Source organism: Phacochoerus africanus, chromosome 10 (assembly GCF_016906955.1).
Source record: "Phacochoerus africanus isolate WHEZ1 chromosome 10, ROS_Pafr_v1, whole genome shotgun sequence".
NCBI classification, from domain to species: domain Eukaryota; kingdom Metazoa; phylum Chordata; class Mammalia; order Artiodactyla; family Suidae; genus Phacochoerus; species Phacochoerus africanus.
The window spans coordinates 95127873-95152457 of NC_062553.1; the positions used below are offsets into that span (position 1 = coordinate 95127873).

Sequence of the window (24585 nt, forward strand, 5' to 3'; positions counted from 1 at the left end):
TCATCAGTGTCTTAGAGTTTTCAGAGTACAGGTCTTTTGTTTCTTTAGGTAGGTTTACTCCTAGGTATTTTATTCTCTTGAATGCCATGGTAAACGGGATTGCTTCCCTAACTTCTCTCTCTGCTCTTTCATTGCTGGTGTATAGAAATGCTGTCGATTTCTGTATATTAATTTTGTAGCCTGTGACTTTGCCAAATTCATGGGTGAGCTCTAACAGTTTTCTGGTAGAGTCTTTAGGATTCTCTAGGTATAGTATCATGTCATGTGCAAAGAGTGATAGTTTTACTTCTTCCTTTCCAATTTGGATTCCTTTTACTTCTTTTATTTCTCTGACTGCCGTGGCTGGGACTTCCAAAACTATGTTGAAGAGTAGTGGTGAGAGTGGACATCCTTGTCTTGTTCCTGATCTCAGGGGGAATTCTTTCAGCTTTTAACCATTGAGAATGATGTTAGTTCTGGGTTTTTCATATATGGCCTTTATTAGGAGTTATGGAAAGAAAGAAGCCAGTGTTTGAAAATTCTAATTTTTGAGATGTGAGATTAGTTCCAGTTTATCTGGGGTAGAAACTAATGAGATTTCAAGGATCCTGGACTAAATAGGAGTCTCAGCATTGGATTTTTCCCATTTTAGTGTGTTTGCTGATCAAACATAGGGTAAACTTTCAATAACTAATGAGATCTCAGGAAATATTAGATATTGACAAGTTACTTCCATTTATCTTATTAATAAAATTGTAACTCCAGATATTTAGCTGACTCTCCTACAGATTAGACCATGACTACTAATCACATTTTTAACTGACCAGTGATTCCCTGTTATAGCACACAGCATATTCATAAAATCCCACTCCTAATAATATATCTTTATCTTTACAAATCCTTCATATACCCTAAAATGGAATCACAAGTTTAAAGCTTTAATATGATTAAAATAAATCTGTAGAGATGACAACTATCTTTGTGTCTTCTGATAGAATTGTCCAAGAATTTCAACATATTTTTCCTTTTCTTAGAACTTCCACATTAGCCAAAACTCAATTCCCAGAATTTCTCTCCAGAATATTCTTTTTCAGTTTTTATAACTTATAATGAATTCAGAAACCATAGCCTCTTAATGCATTTGCAGACTGCCCAGCATGCTTTGACTTTTTAGGTTATTTAATATTATGTTATCATATATGCATATATATGTAGTATATATGGGCATGTGAGTATTTATATAAAGTATCACTAGGAAGTTCCCATTGTGGCTCAGTGGTTAATGAATCTGACTAGGTTGTGGGTTTGCTCCCTGACCTTGCTCAGTGGGTTAAGGATCCCGTGTTGCTGTGGCTGTGGTGTAGGCTGGCAGCTACAGCTGTGAGAGGACCCCTAGCCTGGGAACCTCCATATGCTGTGGGTGTGGCCCTAGAAAAGACAAAAAAAAGAAATAATAAAACAAAATGAAATAAAATATCACTAAACATAACAGAATAACATGTTATTTATTTGGATAAGAAAAATTCTGAAAGCATAAAAGAAAAGATGGGGAAACTAGCAAATTAAAAGTGTTCAATGCAACATTATTCCTCAAAGTCTTATAAATAGTGCACCAGTGGACCATAGCTGGTCACAGTGCCTAAGTGAGGGCATAATATGGATTTGCTGAAAGTGCTTTACTTTGAAATGGAGGCTCTGCAATTCCAGATTATTGATGATATAGTTTGTAACATTATTTTTATTCAACCATGACCACTGGAAAATTAAAACAACTTTGATCACTTTGGAAATTCTAGGCTTGGCTTTTCATTTGTAACTATCAATTATTTAAAGAATAGTTTAAAATGGCTCTTGGAGCCCTTTTTTGGGGGGAAAAATTACAGTAATTTAGGTAGCAAATGTGAATGATCTCAAGTTTTTCATTCCATATGGAATAAAAATGCTTTATAAAACAGTCACATTGCCATCTACTGACAGCTTTTTGTAAAAGAACCAGTATTTTCTCATTAGCCTAACTGCCTGACCATGCACTTTAATGATCTATTGCTTGACATGTGGCAGTATAAAAAAGGGGTAAAACAGTGTAGCCATTGCTCAGTGCATCTACTTGAAATAATCTCACCATTCATAGAAGAGGTTTCAAGCTATTCAATGTTTCACTTTTATATACTGCAATTAGATACCTTTATTAATGGCATTATTGCATAGTATTTCATAGCTGGTAAGACTGTTTTCAGGAAAGTGCCTACAGAGTAGATGTTAATAAATCTGCCCTGCATGTATAGTACATAGGGGCTTGTTAATAGGATTTTCATAATAACAGCATTTATCTCACAGCACATTTTATAATACCAATCACTATGTAACAGCGGTGTTATTATATTATGTGAAAAATGGGATTTGTGTTAAGGATATGTATTATAACCTGAAACACACAAGTACAGTGGTAGCTGAAGCACCTGTGCATTAAACCATTTTCATCCCTCTCCTTTTTTTGCCTTTGCCAGAGTTGATATACGAAAACATCCAGTGCTATAGTAAGTAGAACTACAGCTCTGGAGGGTAGCATCCCGATGTACAGTGACTCCGATTCTATAGATAGCAAGAATCAATTCATCCCAGTTAGTAGAAATCATCATCAAATGGAATTTATTCCCCAACTTATTTCCATAGAATCATGTTACTAAATTTATCTTTCTGCCACGTTCCAAGATGTGGAGTTTCTCTCCAAATTAAAATTTAATTTTAAAGTATTATTTTTCACAAGGGAAAGGCCATGAGAACTTTCATCAATTTTTCAGATAAACACATGTTATATATATATTTTAAAACTTAAATACAAAAGAAAAAAAGTGCAAATTTTTGGCTAAACCCATTGTACCTTGCAAAATAATTAATACACAAAACTTGAGCTCTGAGCCCCACCCATATGATAATAACCAAGTAGCTCAGTTGCTCATAATCTTCACCAACCTACAGAAAGAAAAAATGCTCAGCCTAAAATTGCTTAGAATAGCTTAACTATAGGTAAAATCAATCAGGGGACATATTATTAGCCTATTGTTTTACATATTCTTTGCCTAAAATAAATCAAAGAATGGAGTATACAATATTGTAGAATTGAAAGCCAGACACTATTCAAGTACGGCACACCATTGCATATTTTGTCATGACTGGCTCTCCCAAGATTTATTGTGAAACACAGTGAACTAAAAGTACTTTGAATGGAGACCCAAGAAAACATAACATTCTGCTCTCAGTACTCCAGGTCATTTTGAATAGGGAATCATTCAAGAAGAGATGAAAGGCCTAGATTGCCATGTCACCTTTCAATTGGTCCTAAGTGAATGTTAAAGATTCTTGCTACATTTCGTTATTGCAAAATAGAACATTTCCAAGTGATAATTCAGTTACAGCCAATAGATAGAGCAACATAATTGAAAGATATTTAGGTTTTCTTTCTTCTCCTTGAACCACATTTAAAACACTGCAGAGACACGTACATAGAAAATGGAACATTTTCATTGATAGAACTATTATTTCATTTTGTAGAAACTTGATAATGAAATATTTATACTTGAACTGTAGATTTCTCTTCATATTGCTTGCTTTATGTTATAAACTTGTGTATCATAAAAAACATTATTTCAAATTTTATATGATTTTAACCATAAATATAAAGTCAAATCAAACTAGAAATGTCATGAGAGACAGTCTTGGGATGACAAAAGTTTGAACTGCTATGTGTGTGTGTGAGGGGGTTGCTCTTGATTGGGCAGAAAGCAGCCTGTGAGAATAAACAACGGGGGGAATCTGGCAGTTCTGCTACAGTTTCTCCCATACAGTGATTGTGGGGCGGAGCTCTGGCTCCTATGAACACCTAGAACTCCAATACAGGTATAAATAAGAATACAAGAATATATACAAGAGCAAAATCAAAACAGCAAAGACACCCTGACAAAAGAGGGCTGGCAAAAAGAAATTAAGAATAATTTTAGACAGCCACTTTCCTACACCATCTCCAAATGCCCAAATCTTGAATAAAATCTATAGTAGGGATTATTCCAATGCTGATTCTTCTCGGAAGATAAAAGGTGAAGACACTTACCTTAGGCTTTGTTTAATGGGGTTGGTCATTGCTAATGGTTTATCGGTCGCTGGGATTTTCTACTCTGGGACTCACTCATCTATCCCCTTCCCTCCAAATCCCTTAAGCACACTGGAGTTGACATTTAAAGCCTGGCTTTCCTCCATAAGCACTAGAAAATGAATTCACACATACAAAGAACAAAACACTTGAGAAACACACCTACTGATCCTGTTAGAAACAAAGAATTAGAGCATATTTTCAAGATTTAAAATTAGCCAAATGATAAACTAAAACATAAAAGGGAAGGTATTAAGATGAAACAGGAGGAAGTTCCTATTGTGGCTCAGTGGTAACAAGCCCTACTAGTATCCATGGGGATGTGGGTACCATTCCCTGGCCTCTCTCAGTGGGTAAGGATCCAGCATTGCCATGAGCTGTGGTGTAGGATGGCAGCTGTACCTCTAATCAGACCTCTAGCCTGGGAACTTCCATATGCCATAGGTGCGACCCTAAAAAGCAAGCAAGCAAGCAAGCAAGAATGGGTAATAAGAAAACATGTGAAATAAACAGAAATATATATATATGTTATATATAATATTAAAATAAAAATAAATGGAATTTAGGACCATATGGCTATGAATGAGGAATCTATTAGCAAACTGGGTGATCAAGAAAATTTCTCAGGGAAAGAAATAATAACACAAAAAACTAAAAGACTAAGATAGGAATGCTAGGGACAATGCTGATATCTGGAAAATAAGATTTAAGAAATAAAGACGAGTGCTCGCTTCGGCAGCACATATACTAAAATTGGAACGATACAGAGAAGATTAGCATGGCCCCTGCGCAAGGATGACACGCAAATTCGTGAAGCGGTGCAGCGTTGCATATTTTCATTGCAGGTTCGGTCCCTGCCCTTGCTCAGTGGGTTAAGGGTCCGGCGTTGCCGTGAGCTGTGGTGTAGGTTGCAGACGCGGCTCGGACCCAGCATTGCTGTGGCTCTGGAGTAGGCCGGTGGCTACAGCTCCAATTCCACCCCTAGCCTGGGAACCTCCATATGCCGCGGGAGCGGCCCAAGAAATAGCAAAAAGACAAAAAAATAAAAATAAATAAAAATAAAGACGAAAAGTAGTAGTAGATATATGAGTTAAAAATGGATATCGATTTTACAGATTTTTTCTTTTTTTTTTCCTTTTTTTTTTTTTTACAGAAGAAGTCTCAGATTAAAAGGCCCCTCAGAGTGCTTAAAAGGAATGATAAAGAAAAACCCCACTCCTACTTCATAGGCAAATTAGAGAATATCAGGGAGGGAGGAAGGCTTAAAAGGAAAACTGAGTAATGAAGGAACTTCAGAGCATGAATGACATCAGAGCCACAAGTAGGTTGTCAGGAATTAGAACTTATAATTGTGGAAAGAAAAGTTATTGAAAACATACAAATAAGGCCAAGAGAGTCCAGAAAAAATATTTATCAAACTCACTCAAGGATTATTTCAGCATCTAGGGGAATGTATTTTGTCTGTCATTAGGCTGTGGAAGTTACACATTAACTTGTTATTGTCTGGTAAAGATGTAAATAATGTGCACTAGAGAAGATAACCTCCAATTTTTTGTTTTTATCATTCTGTTGGTCATCAACCAGTTCTAATCTTTTAAATTCATATATATTCCTGGTTCCTTACAACACTCTTTGAAACAGCTATACACTTTTATTCATGCAACTGTTAAGAAGCTAAGAAATTTTTGACAAGCATGCACTTGATATCTGTATGTCAGTAAATATTTTAACTTGAGAAAATACAATTTATTATTCTAGAACCTAGAAGTAATATTTTTTAAGAAAATATATTTACAAATTATTTATATGTCTATATCCTCTATATCCCAGAATGTTTTTTTTTTTTAATAACTATCTTTAAGATCTCTGACTCAGGAATGAGAAGGATAAGTATTTAGGTGTAGCTGTGTGATCTAGGTAGGGTAAATCGGTAATGTCATTAAACTTCAATTTTCTGAACTGAAAAATGGGTTTTGTGAAATTACAAAAAGTAAATAAAAATAATCCATATAGAACATTTACCACAATACACTGCTGAATAAGCTGAATAAGCACAAAATAAATGTTAGCTATTATAATTTTCACTCTTAAGACATTCCAAAAGAAATATGTATGTTAGCCTAAAGATCATTTATGTAACAACATGGTCTTGGAAGGCACATCCTTGGGAGGCAGAGAGAAAGCACAAAGTTATGGAAATTTCTGTGGCATATTTATATAACTTTTGCTGCATTATGCATCCTTTAGTATCTAATGAAAATAACACTGACTGAATTATTTCTTTATATTTGAATATTTTGCTATCATTCAGTTAATTATCTGCTAGCCACCAAAGGAACATGATGTTACACTTTGCTATTTCTTTCTTTTTTAAACTATAGTTAATTTACAATGTGGTGTTAGTTTTAAGTGTACAGCAAAGTAATCCATTATACATATACATATGTACTTTTTCAGATTATTCTCCATTATAGGTTATTACAACATATTGAGTATAGTTCCCCATACTATACAGTAGGTCCCTGTTGTTAACCTATTATGTTTATACTAGTGTGTATATGTTAATCCCAAACTTCTAATTTCTCTCTCCTTCTCCCCCACCATCTGCTTTGGTAACCAAAATTTTGGTTTTTATGTCTATGAGTATATTTCCATTTTGTAAGTAACTTCATTTGTATCATTTTTTTAAGATTCCACATATAAGTGATATCATATACTTGTTTTCATGTGACATTTCATTTAATATGATAATCTCTAGGTCCATCCAGTTTGATGAAAATGGCATTAGTTCATTCTTTTTTATGACTGAGTAATATTCCATTGTATATACATACAAATCTTCTTTATCCATTCATTTGTTGATGGACATTTATGTTGTTTCTATGTCTTGGCTATTGTAAATAGTGCTGCTATGAGCATTGGCCTGCATGTATAATTTTGAATTAAAGTTTTCTCCAGTTATATGCCCAGGATTGGGATTGCGGGATCATATGATAACTTTACTTTCAGTTTTTTAAGGAACCTCTACACTGTTCTCCACAGCCACTGCAATGTTACTTTGTAATTTTCTATCCAAGTTTAAAAGAATTGACATACACCTGTCCTAGAACAAAGTTTTTGTTACTTTGGTTTTCAAATTAGAAATTTAGGAAGTTTAAAGTTTATTCCTTACAGTAAAGAGAAAATCAAGTTTTCATAAAATGCAAATGGGGATTGTATCTCAAAAAAAAAAAAAAGCGGGGGGGGGAGTTAAAAGATTGCTTCATTTTTTGAAATTTATCACGCACTTATTAATGTGAAGAGTAGTATCATGTAGGCCTAAAGAAAAAGATTCATTCTACATGTTTTTACTTTCTGAAGAATATTTGAACACTTCACTTCTTAGGTATCACAACTGTTGTGTGTCTATTCAAATGGATTCAAGACATTTGGCTTAGGAGTTCCCCTCGTGGCTCAGCAGTAATGAACCCAGCTAGTATCCATGAGGATGCAGACTGGATCCTTGACCTCATCAGTGAGTTGAGGATCTGGCATTGCCAGGAGCTGTGGTATAGGTCACAGACACCACTAAGATCTAGTGTGGCTGTGGCTGTAGGGTAGGCCAGCAGATAGAGCTCCACTTCAACCTCAAGCCTGGGAATTTCCATATGCCATTGGTGTGGCCCTAAGGGAAAAAAAAAGACATTTAGCTTAAAATTTGTGTAATAAAAACTGTTAAATAATTTCACCATTGACACTTCTAACAACTACTTCAATACTGAGGCTACAGTGCAAATAGTACAACATATAACAGTGACTAGGATATGAAGTTACTAAGCAAAATTCATGTTTCATGTTTGGTTTTTCTTCCAGAATGGACCACTATGAAATCCTACTGGCTAAAAATTAAACCATTAATAAAATAAAAAAGGACCTCAGAGCAGAGAATGGGATGTAGTCACCTTTATAGACAGATAGATGTATAGCTGGTCTATACATGTATAGATATATAGATGTATGTATGTATGTATGTATACATGTATAGATGTATATGTATGTATACAGGTATAGATGTATAGATGTCTAGTTGGTCATGAATAGATACAAGTTAGACACCATAAGATAATCAGCTGAGGTTGTTAGTCTTTTCAAGTGAGGTAACTTTATACAGTTACCTCATAATGCAAAAGGCTCTTTGGATGGTGATTAAATGTTAAATAAAAGTCAGAGGAGAAGTAATGTTCCCTTTGCTCTAAAGAATTTTTTGGCATATTAGTATAAAACATTGGTAAGCAGAATGAGCCATGTTTCAGAATCAGCAACAAGACAAAACTCTCTCTTCAGCAAAGTATCAGTCAACAAATTATCTCTGCACTTCTGCCACCACCTGTAAATGGTGGCCATATTTGGCTAATTATTAACCAACCATACACATGGCAACTATTAAAGTAGCAGAAAGGGTAAACTATTTCCAACTGCAGTCAATCCTAAAAGACCATTTTTTGGAAGGTCGTACTTGCTCTACATTCTATTTCAATGATTTTTATTATTGTATTTGAATTATAATTCATTTGCATGTCCTCTTTTGTTAAAACGAATTTCAGATTCTAGATAGGAAAAATGAAATTGCTTGCTGTGAAAAAAAGAAATCTTTAGTATTTAATTGGATATATAATGATAATATCTGTAAAACTAATAGCAAAATCCAAATATGCTTTATTGAAAAGTTCTTTAGCACTCTCTCTTATCATCTCTCATTTTCTCTGATGTACTAGACCTAAATTGCCACTTACAATGTGTGATGAACATACAGAAACTTACATGTTGCCTTTTGTTTTATCTAGGAGCAAGTAGATTGTACAAATAAGCTTGATTGCTCTGTGATAGAAAATGTGACCATCTGTAACAATTCATATTGTGAACTTATTACATAGATAATTATTATGATTAGTGTTACAATTCAGCAATCAGAAATCTGTACAGGATCCAAAGGAACACAGCAGGATAATCCTCCATCTAAATGGGCTCAGGAAAAATGCAATTTATTTGACACACTCCACAAGAGAGGCAGAATCAATTGGACATATAGCGTAATCATTTTTCTCTCCCTCAGTAGCTTGGCAAAGAAGCCAGCATCATGCATGGAAGGGAGCTTCCCATACAGAACTGTGGTTATTACATCTGCATAAGAATAGAGCCACCGTTGGGTACACCCAAGATCTTACTGGAGTTCCCTTTATCCCCACAGGACAAGTTTCTCTAAAGACACACTCCATACTTTACATAGAGCTACCTTTATGTCTATCACTTTGGAAACTAAACCTCCCTATCTCTCTATTTCAGTTCAAATGCAGGAATTACATTGAGATTGGACTATGCATTTTACAAAAATCCATTCCCCTTCGTCAAAGTTTTAATAAGCGTTATATGAACTATTCTTTGAAAAACTGGTGAATCTTAATGTGAGAAATATAAACTTATTCACATGTTTTCTAGCACCCAATGGTTTTCTGAGTTTGAAAGATACTGTAACTTTTTATTACCATGCTGATAAAATCTAGAATTGTTCAATTTTTAAAAAGCTGTTGTATGTCTCTAGTTAATCCACATCTGCTACATCAAATAATATATGACAGAAGGGAACTTGGTGGGAGGTGGAGAGGGAGAAGGCAAAGGAGTCCTAAAGACATGCAGGTGGAAAGTTGTTATCCTAAACATCTGGACCTATTTACTAGGTAGTTGCTATTCTGGGACAGATCCATGTTCTATTTACAAACTCCCTTGGTGGAATACAAATAATATAAAAAAGAAATGTCTTTATTGCATAAAATATCAAAATTTGAATATGTTAATTTTTCAGAATAATCAATTATAAAATCACTAAGATGGCACACCATTTGCTTTTATTGAATATAAAAATTAAAAGATAGGCAAGTGTCCAGAAAAAGCTTTTGATGAGATACTAATTTCAAGATTATCCTCTACTTTTAAAGTATATGTTGCATAATTAAATACCATTAAGATGGAAGGTAAGAATTTCATTATATGATATTTTCTTTTTTTTTCTTTCTTTCTTTCTTTTTTTTTTTTAATCTTTTCTAGAGCCGCACCAGTGGCATATGGAAGTGCCCAGGCTAGGGGTCTAATCAGAGCTATAGCCGCCGGCCTACGCCAGAGCAACAGCAATGCCAGATCTGAGCCACGTCTGCGACCTACACCACAGCTCATGACAACACCGGATCCTTAACCCACTGAGCAAGGCCAGGGATCGAAACCCCCAACCTCATGGTTCCTAGTCAGATTCGTTAACCACTGAGCCACGACGGAAACTCTGACATTTTCTTCAAGGTATCCTATACATACTTATTGCCTATTTTGTGCCTATATTCCAGGCATCATTTCATTAAAACCATGTATATATTTTGAAGGAGGTGATTATATATCATTTGGTTTTATTTCCTTTATATATCATATAATTAATTTTTGGAAGTGTTATACATATACATGCCATGCTTTTCTATAGGTACAAAAGAATTGACAAAACCATAAGAATATCCTGGTATTCATTCACTTTCTTTGCTTGGAGGCTACTAAATATAAGCTTGTCTTCTATTTTAAGGAATACTCTCATCTATTTTTTCTTTAGTTTTCAATTTTTTAGCAAAATTATACCACATATTGTTGAAAGAGTTCCCTACTTCAGTGACTCTTTCACCAAGACAGCGGTCTCTTCCATTTCTCAGATTGTAAATCCCAGATTCCATACCCTATTCAACATTATACCTATTTCTTCTGTTATTTACCTCTGTATTCTAAATCACATAAATAGTCTGTTCTTCCTTGACTATTCAATAATAAGCAGTACATTTGGCCTTCCTAAAATGAAAACAGAAGAGAAAGAACAGGATTTCTTATCCTGCCTTCTCTCTGCTAAAGCATATAAATAGAAACATGCATGAACTTATGTCTATGTACACACACACAAGAATTTTCTTGTAATATAATTAAATACATCTGATTTTTAGTATTTAATTGTTAAGTCAGTAGTCAATATTTGCATTGTCATGACTATGTAAATATTATTCATAGCTAAGCCATGTAGACTATTCCATGCAGTATATTAACATTTTTCATATTGTGCACAGCTATTTGTTGCCCTGGAGTTAATTTTTACATTTGGTCACCCTTAAGGGTGACCATCACTAGTTCATCCTCAAACAGTCTCTAAATAACTTCTCAAAGAACCCATTTCCCAGTCAACTTCTTCCTCTTTTTTAAAAGATTTTTATCTTTTCCATTATAGTTGGTTTACAGTTTGGTTTACAGTGTTTGGTCAATTTTCTACTGTACAGCAGAGTGACCCAGTCACACATACATATATACATTCTTTTTCTCACATTATCCTCTATCATACTTCATCACAAGTGACTAGATATAGTTCCCAGTGCTATACGGCAGGATCTCTTTGCTTATCCATTCCAAATGCAATAGTTTGTCCAATTCAGTTTCACTTCTTCTTAGAAGCATGCCTCCTAAAGTCCCTTGTCCTCCAACCCCAAACTAAACCATTCGCTCCCTAGACTTATTGCATTGTGGTCATCTTGGGACTTTCTTCTCTTGCCCATCAACTTGGAAATTCCTTTCAGTTCTCTGGGAAAGCTTTTTCCAGTACCCATTCTTCTACTTTCTTGCTTTTCTCATTGAACTATTGCAAAGCACAAATTTCAGTTCGCTTCTTGAAGATGCATATGTGCATCAAGAACTTGAATATCTGAAAATCCTTTTTGGCAAGCTTCACACATGTTGGTAGTTGGCTGGATAGATAGGTAGATAGGTAGGTAAATAGATAGACAGATGATAGATAGATAGATACCATTTTGTCTCAGAATTTTGAAAAAATCATTCTAGCTTCCAGTGAGAAGTCTGAGGATATCTGTATCCATGATCCTTTGCAGGTGGCCATGTTTTTTTTTTTGCCTCCACTCTAAAAATTTAGAATCCTCACTTTATATCCATTGTTGTGAAATTTTAGGGGAACTGTTTTTGGTATAGGTGTTTTTTTTCAGTCAATGCTATGGGGACTCTTTGGATAATTCTGGAACTTTTCAGTTATGAGAGATTTGTGTAATAATTAAATATAATTTTCACTTCCATAGTTTCTGTTATATTTTTCTGTAAATCTTATTATTAGATATTACTACTTCTGGGTGGGTCCTCTAACTTTGATATATTTTTTTTCCTAACATATTCCCATATCTTTTGTTTTTTAAACTAGAAATTTTAATTAACTATATCTTTCTATATAGCTCTACAGACCTTATACAATTCTATTTTTCTTCATGTATACAACCTTCACAATTTTCTGAGATTTGTGTTTATTTAATATTTTCTATTTCCGTCAAATTCTATTCTTCCCTTTCTTTGTTAAGGTTTTTCATGTTAGAGACTTTCCTCACATGTCTGATAATTCTTTTTCATCTGTTTGTATGTGATAATGAAATACTAAAATTCTTAGTACATAAGCTGGGGTTTTCAGTTATTCTTACATGCAAATTCTGAAATTAAATAAAATGAATGTATGTGGACCACTTAATCAACATCTTGCCTTTTGCAAGTTTTTGTGGAAAGTAGGTATCAATACCTTTTCTGGCATGAAGAGTAATCTTATGGAGAAAACAGAAGCATGCATAATTGCATCTACATGAGGTAGAATGAAGTAAATAAAATTTTATTGTGTTTTGTTTTTGTTTCTTATCAGTTGAAAGCTACTTAGGTGCTAATCTGGAGTACAAAATTGCTTATGAATATAAAAATATGAATCTCAGAAGCCTGTATTTTTATCTTAAGATTTATGCACAGGATGACTATATGAAAATAATGAAACAGTGTACAATTTAAGTGATTTTTCTGGTTGACTTTTCAACATCCTTCCAACTCTAAATGATTTACCTCAGTCAATATGGTGATCCTATTCCTCTCGGCAGTGTTTTTCATATAAATCTATCCTCGCAAATGAATTGTGAGCAAAAGCTTTATGTGTTTATATGGAAAGAGGTAGTCCCTTTCTTCACCTGGATTCTTTATATCTAATACTTCATCTGAGTCTACTAGAGCCTTCTTGTAGCCATGAGCATAAACTCCAACTGAACATGGTAGAAAAAAGAGGTGAAAAGAACCTCGTGCCTTTGAGAATATCCTTGCACCAATGTGTCTAATAGTCCTAGACCAATTGTACATTTCTGTTAGAAAATAAATGTTTTCTTATTCAGTCAATTTGAGACATTTATTCAGCTACAAGCACCTCAACTGATACAATAAATCATTTTATATTTAATACACAGATTATAGTTCTTGAAGGATGATATACTGCATGAGCATGCTTATTTTCAACATAAATAGCTAAAGTCTAGTCACAGTTTGCGGGACAATAAAATTAGTTAATTGAAAAGAAGAGAGATTTCAGGCTATTGTAGTGTTTCAGATTATACATAAATTTGAAAATGGACAATTCAATGAGCTTTCTTTTAGGGAGTTTTGAAAATGCAATCCTGAATGTAAAATTGTGGAGGAAGGATTCTTGATGGCAGAATTATTACAAATGTACTACATTTTACTAATGTTTTAAAAATGGAGACATTTTCTGGCTTATAGACTTAAAGACATGACACCATAAAACTCCCAGAAGAGAACAAAGGCAAAACTTTCTCTAGCATAAATCGCACCAAGATTTTCTTAGGTCAGTCTCCCAAGGTAATAAAAATAAATAAATAAATAAATAAATAAATAGGACCTAACACAAGCATAAGCTTTTGCAGAACAAAGGAAACCATTAACAAAATGAAAATACAAAAATTTCCTATGGATTAAGAAAAAATGTTTGCAAATGATGTGACCGATAAGAGCTTAGTTTCCAAAATATACAAATAGCTCATACAACTCTATACAAAATACAAACTATCATGCTATACAGAAGACGCTAACACATTGTAAATCAACTATACTTTAATAAAAAATTAAAAAAGCAAACAACCCAGTCAAAAAATGGGCAGAAGACCTAAATGGACATTTCTCCAAATCAGACATTCAGATGGTCAACAGGTACATGAGAAGGTGTTCATTGTCACTAATTATTTTAGAAATACAAATTAAAATTAAAATGAGGTACCATCTCATACCAATCAAAATGTCAACAATTAAGGGAAATGATGGAGAGGGCATGGAGAAAAGGAAACTCTTCAACAATGTTGGTGGGAATGTTAATTGGTGCAGCCACTACAGCAATCCTGCTCCTGGGCATTTATCCAGACAAAACTATAATTTGAAAAGATAATACACCCCAATGCTCATAGAAGTACTAATTACAATAGCCAAGACATGGAAACAACCTAAATATCCATTGACAGATGAATGGATAAAGAAAATGTGGTACACACACACGGAGTATTACTCAGTCACAAAAGAGAATGAAATAAAGTCATTTGCAGGAACATGGATGGGCCTAGAGATTATAATAATAAAATAAGTCAGAAAAAAGAATGACAAATACCATATGATATCACTCATATGTGAAATCTAAAATACAATACAAATGAACCTATCTACAAAATAGAAACAGAGTGACAGATTTAGAGAACAGACTTGTGGTTGCCAAGGTATAAGGAGGGGAGGCGGAAGGACTGGGAGTTTGGGATTAGCAGATGCAAACTATCACACAGAGGATGGAAAAACAGCAGGGCCCTACTCTATACACAGGAAATAATATTCGATATCCTGTGAAAAACTGTATTGGAAAAGAATATGAAAAAGAATGTACATAAATATACAGCTGAATCATTTTGCTGTATAGCAGAAATTAACACAATGATCCAACTTTGTAAATCAACTATACTTCAATAAAATTAAAAAAAAAAAAAGAAATAGAGCCATTTTCTTTGGGCTTTGTTAAACCAAAATACTATAAAATACCATTGAGGAGTTCTCCTGTGGTGCAGTGGGTTTGGATCCAGTGTTATCATGCAATGGCTCAGGGCCCTGTGTTATGCGTTCGATTCCTGGCCCTGGATCTTCTCTTTTGCATGCTGCAGCTGGGCCAAAAAACAATAACAACAACAAAACTTCTGAGACATGGATTACTTTTGTCAAATTTTGAGGTGGTTGCTCTGTTGTAATTTAAAATTAATATAAAATAGGAGTTCCCGTCATGGCGCAGTGGTTAACGAATCCGACTAGGAACCATGAAGTTGCGGGTTCGGTCCCTGCCCTTGCTCAGTGGGTTAACGATCCGGCGTTGGCGTGAGCTGTGGTGTAGGTTGCAGACGCGGCTCGGACCCAGCATTGCTGTGGGTCTGGCGTAGGCCGGTGGCTACAGCTCCGATTCGACCCCTAGCCTGGGAACCTCCATATGCCACGGGAGCGGCCCAAGAAATAGCCACAACAACAACGACAAAAGACAAAAAGACAAAAAAAATAAAATAAAAAAATAAAAATAAAAATAATAAAATAAAATAAAATAAATATAAAATAATAGTTAATAGTGTATTGGATTTTTAATTTTGAAAATAATGCTTATGAATATTGAATATTTAATCTGAACAACAGCTCTACAATGAAGCTAAGGAAATAATATTGTGTATCATATAGATTAAAAAAACTAATGCAGAAAGAAATTAAGATATTTATATCAATAGGTGTATATCCCATGTCTCAAGCTAGCTTACCTGGTGACGATTTATTCTATGATACTCTCACCACTTTTGTGGGAGGGGGGGTGCTGCAATTAAAAAAAAAAGCATTAGAATATAGTTGAATTACAAAGTTGTATTAATTTCAGGCATATAGCAAAGTAAATCAGTAAAAGAAATACCCATTCCTTTTCAGAGTCTTTTCCCATATACGTTATTACACAGTGTTGAATAAATATCTCTGTGCTATATATAGGCAGGTCCTTGTTACCCGTCTATTTTATGTATAGTAGTATTTCTCACCACTTTTTAATGATTCTCATTAAAATATTTTCTCAAGATAAATTTTTATATTGAACACAATATTCTTCCCTTTGCTTCCTCATCCTCTTTTCAGGTTTACATTAATTTTAGAGGTAAACTGAAGGTGGATTAGATAGTAATCCAGTAAACATCACTTGGAATGGCACAGGTTTTGATTGCTGTAAATAAATTATCTTAAAAGGAACTCTACATTATTGTTAGCAACAAAATCACAGATATATAGAAGAGTAGAAATGCTGATTCAGAAACCAGTCATCTTGAGGGATTAAACCATGATGGCCTTTAATGCCAACTGATTTGGGGTTTTACTTAGTATCTTCTTACTCTAGAGGAGAGAATGCAGTTGTTAGGAAATGACACAGAGCATGCCTATGTGTGTCTCAATATACAGTCTATCAATAGTACTTGCACTCGTTTGAAAATACTCAGTATCCAACCATTTGTGGCCTATAAAATCGTAATTTCATCTGTTCAACATACCACATTTGGACCTTTATTTCTGCTAAAAATATCTAAAAAGAAAAATAAATAAATTAGTTTATCGGCTTAATGTATACACACACTAAAAATAATACTTCTGTGTACATAAAGTCTTCCTTAATTTTGTGTATATGGCTTAGACACTTCTTGCAAAGAGAAGGCTCATAGCATAGAGTCATAACTTTAAGTAACAAAAGCTTGCTCATGTCATGTACTTTCCTCTATGTAGACGACAGGGTTCTATGAAAATGTCACATCGACAAATTTTTTTTTAAAAATTTAAGGTACAATATTAGCATCAACATCTTACTGTAGATTTTTTCTTTATGCTATAATGTCATAAAATCCATAAGTCACATCTTTCAATTAGATAGTTCATTGTAAAAAGAACCCAGGAAAAAAAATAAATTCAGGAAAAACATTTCAATGAAAATTCAGGTAATTTTTTTTTTTGAAGGCAGAGACCTTGTCCTATTCATCAATATGTTCCTACCCTTCTACCAGCACTGGGACTTTGGATTTAATAAGTAGATTGTAGAGTTCTTGTATTATGTTTTGTATACAAATGTGGTTATGCTCTTAGTGATTCATGGTAAATGGAACTCAGGGAGGGAAAAAGCCTAGATAATGGACAGATATTTTAAAAGTACATCTGACACCTTATTAATCATAAACCTATACCTGCTTACTTCCTATACAATGAGATCCCTTTTTATAATGGTTATGTTTTTCTAGGACATGGATTTACACTATTTCATTTAGTTTTATTTTAAGGTTTACTCGCACTTAATTTAGAACTATATCAAAATCAGTTTTAAGAAAGCATTCCATTAGTTACCATTGTGGCTCAGTGGGTTAAGGACCCAACATAGTGTCCCTGAGGATGCAGGTACAATCTCTGACCAAACTCAGTGGGTTAAGGATCCTGCGTTACCACAAGCTGCGGTGCAAGTCACTGTGACTCAGATCCTATATTGCTGTAGCTGTGGTGTAGCCCTCAGCTGCAGCTGATTTGACCCTCAGCCTGGGAATTTCCATCCACATGCTGCAGGTGCAGCCATAAAAAGAAAAAAAGAGAGAGAGAAAGCATTGCAAAATTCTGCATAGAAAAAATAACTAAAATTTTTCTATTACTGTTCATAAATTTAAGCATGGAAGTTTAATATATATTGTACATAATATATATTTCTCACTAATCCATGCAACATGAAAGACACCTCAAAGTTTAAATATTTTAAGTAACAACTTTATTATGATTAGTTAACCTACCTTAAAATGCATCCTTTTTTTTTTGGTCTTTTGTCATTTTATGGCTGTACCTATGGCATATGGAGGTTCCCAGACTGGGGGTCAAACAGGAGCTGTAGCTGCTGGCCTGCACCACAGCCACAGCAAAGCAGGATCTGAGCCCTGTCTGCGACCTACACCAGAGCTCACAACAACACTGGATCCTTAGCCCACTGAGTGAGGCAAGGGATTGAACCTGCATCCTCATGGATGATAGATTCGTTTCCACTGAACCACAATGGGAACTCCAAAATTCATCCTTTGAATTTATAAAATTCAGTGGTTTTTATTATATTCACAGAACCATACAGCCATTACTACTACCTAATTTGAGAACATTTTCATCATCCACAGAGTAACCCTGTACCCATTAGCAGTCTAGGATTATTATTATTTGTTTAAAAACAAGAAAAATACACATACTTTTTCCTGAAAACAGTCCTAACACAAAAACTTAGATAATTTTCATCTTCTAATAGAAAGTGATTAGTGAAAGTGGCAGTTTTCCCTTGGGTATGCTTCTACACCAACTGTACTTAGCAGTTTTGACTTCAGTCTTGGAAGAAGATGTCCAAGGGATAATATTACAATAATAACCTTCTGTGAATACTTTTATGCAATTTGGACTCACAGTGTCTATCTCCTTAAATGTCTTTCTCTCATGTGTGCAGTGAATGTGGTAATTGAATGCTTTAATGACCCTAGTTCTTCACCTTCCCCTCTACCCAGGGATTTTGCCTTGTAACTTTGTAACGCCCTCCAACTCAGCTCTTGAATGACCAAGTTGTTTGCTTTAGCCAACATGACTTTATCAGATGCAATACAAGCCGAGGCTTGAAGCGAGCTTGAGGTTTGGGGATATTTTCTCCTGCCATCTGCCACTGCCATTAAAAAAAAAAAGAAAAAAAAAAGTAAGCCTAGACTAACCCACTGTTACTAGGAGAAGATGAGACAGGTGGATCAGAGCCAATCCACAGACACCTGAGTGAGCCAGCTGTCCAGCCAAGGTCAGCCTAGATTGATCAACAGCCAATTGACGCCACCTGTGAAAGAGCTCAGCCAAGATCAGCAGTCTTCTAATCTAACCACCTCAGAGATGTGAGCAATGGATGTTTATTGTTGTATAAGCAACCGAGCTTCTGCAGTCCTTTGTTATGGGTCTTATGGCAATATCAAATAACTGAAGTAGTCAGTAACTAATGAAAAATACAAAGAATATGATTTCACCTAAAATTCAATGTTTGCCCAAGTTATGAGCACCTGTATTTGGATAGAGTTTTCTTAAATCACCATGATCAAATCCTTTCTTGATATATCTACAGCAGTAGTGAATTCTGCACCTAGCACAGATGGAGAAAGCTGGTTAGAGAAGGAGATTAAGGAATTCCCTTAGTAGTTGGTTTAGAGGACAAAAGTTTCCCCCTCAATTAGCAAGTTAGGATCAAGTGGGAGTGTTGGCATTGGAACTGAAAAACATTTTACACAGAAAGTAATCATCACAGAATCAAAGAAGAGTTGGAATAAATGAATCCTGGCATGCTTAATTTTTAAAAAGATATCCAGCCAAATGTGCAGACTGCTTCAGATAGTTTGAATGCATTAACCACATTTCTGGACACTCCAATTTCAGCCACATGAAACAGTATTCATAGTATCAGAAATTAAACAGGTTTGTGTTCTGAGTAATCATAGCATGGACATAGTTTGGGCAACTAGAAGCAGAAAAACTAAGGGGTCATTGGACTCTTAACTTCCTTAGAGCATAAAGCCTCAAGCTGACGATATAAGATCAATAAATAAGTCCAAAAAACTTGCAAGAATGAAAGTAGGAGACTAAAACAAGAGTTTTGATTTGAGGACACCTGGAACCAAAGAACAGCAATGCCTGGAAAAAAGATATCTTGGGGGCTACTGACACAAAGAGGACTAAAAATTACATGGATTTCTTTCACACAATACTGGGCACTTGATATATGCTGGTTTGAAACTGTAGTCACAGCACAAAACACTGTAAACCAACTATAATGGAAAAAATAAAAATCATTAAAAAAAAAAACAAAAAAAAAAACGTAGTCATGCCAAACTGTTTCTTCAAGAGACTTATTCCAGTCTTGGGGATTTTTTACCCATGCCTATAAATATAGGCATTTGGAAGGCTATAATTCCTACATTTCTAGATTAGTCTAATACTTATTTTAGAACCATCCTGGCCTGAAGTAATGAAGAAAAAAGGTAAGAAATATTATCCTGAATATGGGCATATGTCTGGAAACTACTTGCCATAGCAATCTGAAGAATATGAGGCTGAACTACCAATTTAAATGTTAAAAGATCATGGAATTTCTAGCATTTGGGGCAGAACATCTTAAAAATAGGCTGGAGTGGAGAGAGTGCTAGTGGAGAGAGGAGTCAAATTACAGGAGAACCGCAACAACTGAAGTAATGAGGATAGAGCAGGTGACAAACAGGACTGGCTGTGGATCAGAGAAATGGAGGGAAACAACCTCCATTTGGTGCAGAGAAAAGTAAAAACTCTTCTCTGAACCAAAAGAACAAAAGACTAATACAAATCAAATGTAGAATATGTGTATAAAGGACACACAAAGTAAATCCAAACTAGAAATAAATAGTCATGACCAGGTCAACTATAACAAAAGCAACACTTAAACTGTACTAGAAGAAAGCCTTCTTCCCCAGAAAAATAAGAAAGTAAGGTTTTCTAGGTCAAGATGGCTGACATTGGATCAGTCCCATTAATTCTAATTTTGGTTAAATAGGATAGACTAAGCAAATATTTCTGCTTCTCCTCACGAAGGACCAATGAAGTAATATATACCTGAGAAAGAGAAAGAGCAGGAGAGAACCAACCTGCCAAAGTGTTGGAAGCTAGGAAAGAACAGCCATTAGACACTCTAAAGATACCTGGAATACTAAGCAGAATGGATTGAATAGTTGGAGAATGAGGGGAAGAAGCTGAAACACTAGCCTCCAAAAAACCAAAATGTAAAACAGCAGCATGTCACAGATACTTTTTTTTATCAGTATGTTTTGTTTATTTTTAAACATTTTTTATTAAAGTATAGTTGATTTACAATGTTCCTTCAATTTCTGCTGTACAGCAACGTGACCCAGTCATACATATATGTACATTATTTATATATATGTATATATGTATACATGGGCTAGATAGTTTTATTTAAGTTTATGTTTTTTATACTTTTTTATAGTTTTTAAAAAATAGTTAATATATAATGTGTATGTATAATCTTCCATCTTGTTCTTAACCAAGAGATTGGACATAGCTTCCTGTACTATACAGCAGGACCCCATTGCTTATCCATTCCAAATATAATAGTTTGCATTTACTAATTCCAAACTCCCCGTCCATCCCACTTCCTACCCTCTCATCCCTGGCAACCGCAAGTCTGCTCTTCGTGTCCGTGATCTATTTCTCTTTTGTAGATAGGTTCATTTGTGCCATATTTTAGATCCCCATATAAATGATATCATAGATCTTTATTTTTTCAGATTTCCAGTGGATCATATACTGCCCAGATTATTTGTTTTAAAATGAAATTTCCTTATCATGAATTAAAACAAAACGTCCTGCACGTCATACCTTGAAAATTCTTCTCTGGGAGCTCTGGCTTGGACTTCTGGTCCACGTGTGTACTGAAATCCTTTAGACGATTCTGAAGGACAATCTTGGTTATGAATTGTTGCCTTCATTAGTGCTTGCAGGTGCTTACTGCCAGGGTCCTGTTTTGAAGGAAGCTGATTAGTAATTGCTGAGTAGTATGTGAGTTTAGGTGAGGTCATGGGCTAAACAGTTTTATTTAATAAGCTGCTTCATGTTTTTTATAGTTTAAAAAAACATTTAATTATGTGTTTAAAATAGTTTGTGTTTAAAGATTTTTCTTAAAAAATACATTATCACTTTGCAGAGTTGGCTACAAAGATTCTGATTTTTATTTTTAGGTACATATATAAAATTATATATATTATAAATATTTTATGTTACATAACACATAGTATATTAACATATATACTATGTTAGATAAGATCTATAACACAATGTAGTTAGTAGTATAACCTATAACAATATATAAATATATATTTATGTATAAATATAAAGATAGATATCATATAGTGAGAGATCACTATAGCAGATTTTCTGGAGCACAATTTGGTGATATGGCTATACAGGCATTATTGTGCTTTGTAGCTTTGTATTTTCTTTACTTTAGTTTGCAGATGTGCTTTTTTTTTTGGCCTTTTTAGGGCTGCACTCGCAGCATATGGAGGTTCTCCACTTATTGAGAGCTAATCATATTATTCCTAGTTTTTCCAATTCCCTACAGTGTCCCTCTGACAACTGCTTTTTTTGGTGCCTAATTTATGAAATTTAAGGTTTGGATTTAATTCATGGAGCCAGAAAACAAAAGCCGTTTCAATCTTTGCTTTGGAGGTCTTATAAAATTTAAGTTTAATTAGAGATTCCTCAACATTTAAGACTTGAAAAGTATGAGAATGCTACCTTCATTGGTAGACCTCTCTTAGCAATGATGGTTTATTAGGACCGTATTTATCTTGAGCATGGATCTGAATCACTTGGAAGGCTAACTAAAGCCCAGACTGCTTGCCCAGATCCCGTGAGCTTCTAATTCAGTACATCTTGTGGGGGCTTATAAAATTCGAGTTTGTAACAAGTTCAGGTGCTATTATGCAATTAATACAGGGACAAAACTTTGAGAACCACTGATTTAGGGTATGTGTCCATAAATTTATCACCTGAAATTACATATATTTGACACATGAAAAATATCTTGTGCTAAGTTTATTTATCCCTGCTTATGTCTCCAAAGAATCTCCAAAGAGATATATGGTCCCACATACCCTTATATAACAGAAAAATAAATTTTACTATAGTAACAAATTTAAGTTGTTAATGCCTCTTGCATAAAATGAAATACATCTTATGAGTGTTACCAGTGCTACTGTACCCAAACTAGGGCAATATTTTAGATTAGTAAATTGCTGGGTTTTGGCTTTCTCTGCATTTTAAACTGCAAAAATCTTACCTAAAATGGTCTCCTGGGGCTTTCCATTGACATCTTTTAAAGTGATTCATTGGCTGAAGGAATGCAGAGGTTAATCATTTTGATTAATTTCTAATTAACTCTACCTGTATTCCAGAGGAAATACTCAATATTACCATTTGAAAAGGCCAGGCAAAGTTCCAGCAGCACTTCTAGAACATACACAGTTAATTTCTGACAATTCAGTTTATGGGCCCCACTGGAAAAAGCTAAATCTCTCTTATTCAGTCACAACTCATTAGAAAGTTGTTTTTTTTTCTTTAAATAGAAAATCTAAATCTTTCTCTTACCTTTATCTTCTTTTAATTTTTTGGAAGAGAATGTTTAAAATTATGCAAGTTAGTATTATTGCTAAATTACTGAAAACAATAAAAGAAAATCCCTACCATGTGTTGAACTTTAAGAAAATCAAAAATTTCATTTGCAGATTAGGTTTTTTTTTAAAAAAACTTGAGACACAAAGTAGGGCTGGAATATTTTTGAAACCTGAAATTAGTTCACCTTTAAACAATTTTGATTCTCCTGGAAATTCGTAATATCTATTTTTGATGTTGTTATACCAAGTATTATCTCAGAGACTAAGGGAAAATGCCAGATAACAACAGAATCCCTTTTTAGGAAGAGGGAATGTATTTTTCAGTAAGCAAAATAAAATCAACTTAGAACATTTTTTCTCCAGATCTTCAGCATGGAGAATAAAATCCCGTGAATAAAATCTTGTTCGTTATTCCAGTTAAATATTTTAGTGTTGGGGTGGTTTTTATATTTTACATAACATTTAAATATATATAGCATATAAGAGTATATACTGTTTTCTAGTTTTAATAGAACCCCAAGTAGAAAATCAGAGAGGAACCTTATTTCTGTAAAATTTTCAAACATACTGCAGTAAATGCCAACAAAGAACCGATTATGCCTTACATAGGCAGCTGATGAACTAACCATGATGATATTCTTGAACATTTCTACAAGAAAGAACACTGAAGATATGACTGGAATTACCTCTCTACTCTCTAAATACTCAACCTGTACTGAAAACCCACATTTGTATCTGCAGTTCCTGTAAATTGACAATCTACCCTTATCCTATCATTTTCCTTTAATTTTGCTATAATACTTTAATTTTACCAAAGAGTTAAAATTTCAGTCCTTGCTAACAATGTATATAAATCCTAGCTCAGAAAATACTGCAAAATTCTTCAAAAACTTGGAATATAGAATGTAATTGGGCACCTTTATATAATGACCCTTCTTCCATGTACACTAAAATAGTTTCTCCATACACACACTTGATAAATCTGCAACTGATGTATCTTCTATGTTATGTGGTTTCCTAGTAGAAAAGTACAGTGGTATAGCTGGGTTGGTTATAAATTTATTCTATGTAAAATTTCCCTACCAGTGTCCTGAGCAGACTGATGGGTCTTATTAAATGTAGAAGTTGAGAGCCATTGCTTTACTTACCAGATATGCCTTGGATCAAAATTATAATCCCCTCTACACAGCAACTCATCAAATATAATGTAACATTTTTTTCTGATATCCTTTCCATTGCTGGGATTGAGACTTCTGTTTTCAGTTTTGATGAATCTGTGCCTTCCTTAGGGCT

General features: G+C 34.3%; 1 long non-coding RNA gene and 1 pseudogene across 1 annotated transcript in view; both read left to right on the forward strand.

Moving 5' to 3' along the window:
- The window catches only part of LOC125138202 (uncharacterized), a 61786-nt gene that overhangs the window by 11994 nt on the left and 25207 nt on the right, over nt 1–24585 (forward strand). The gene's annotated exons all lie outside the window — the stretch shown is intronic.
- On the forward strand, nt 4850–4964 carry LOC125110453 (uncharacterized; annotated as a pseudogene).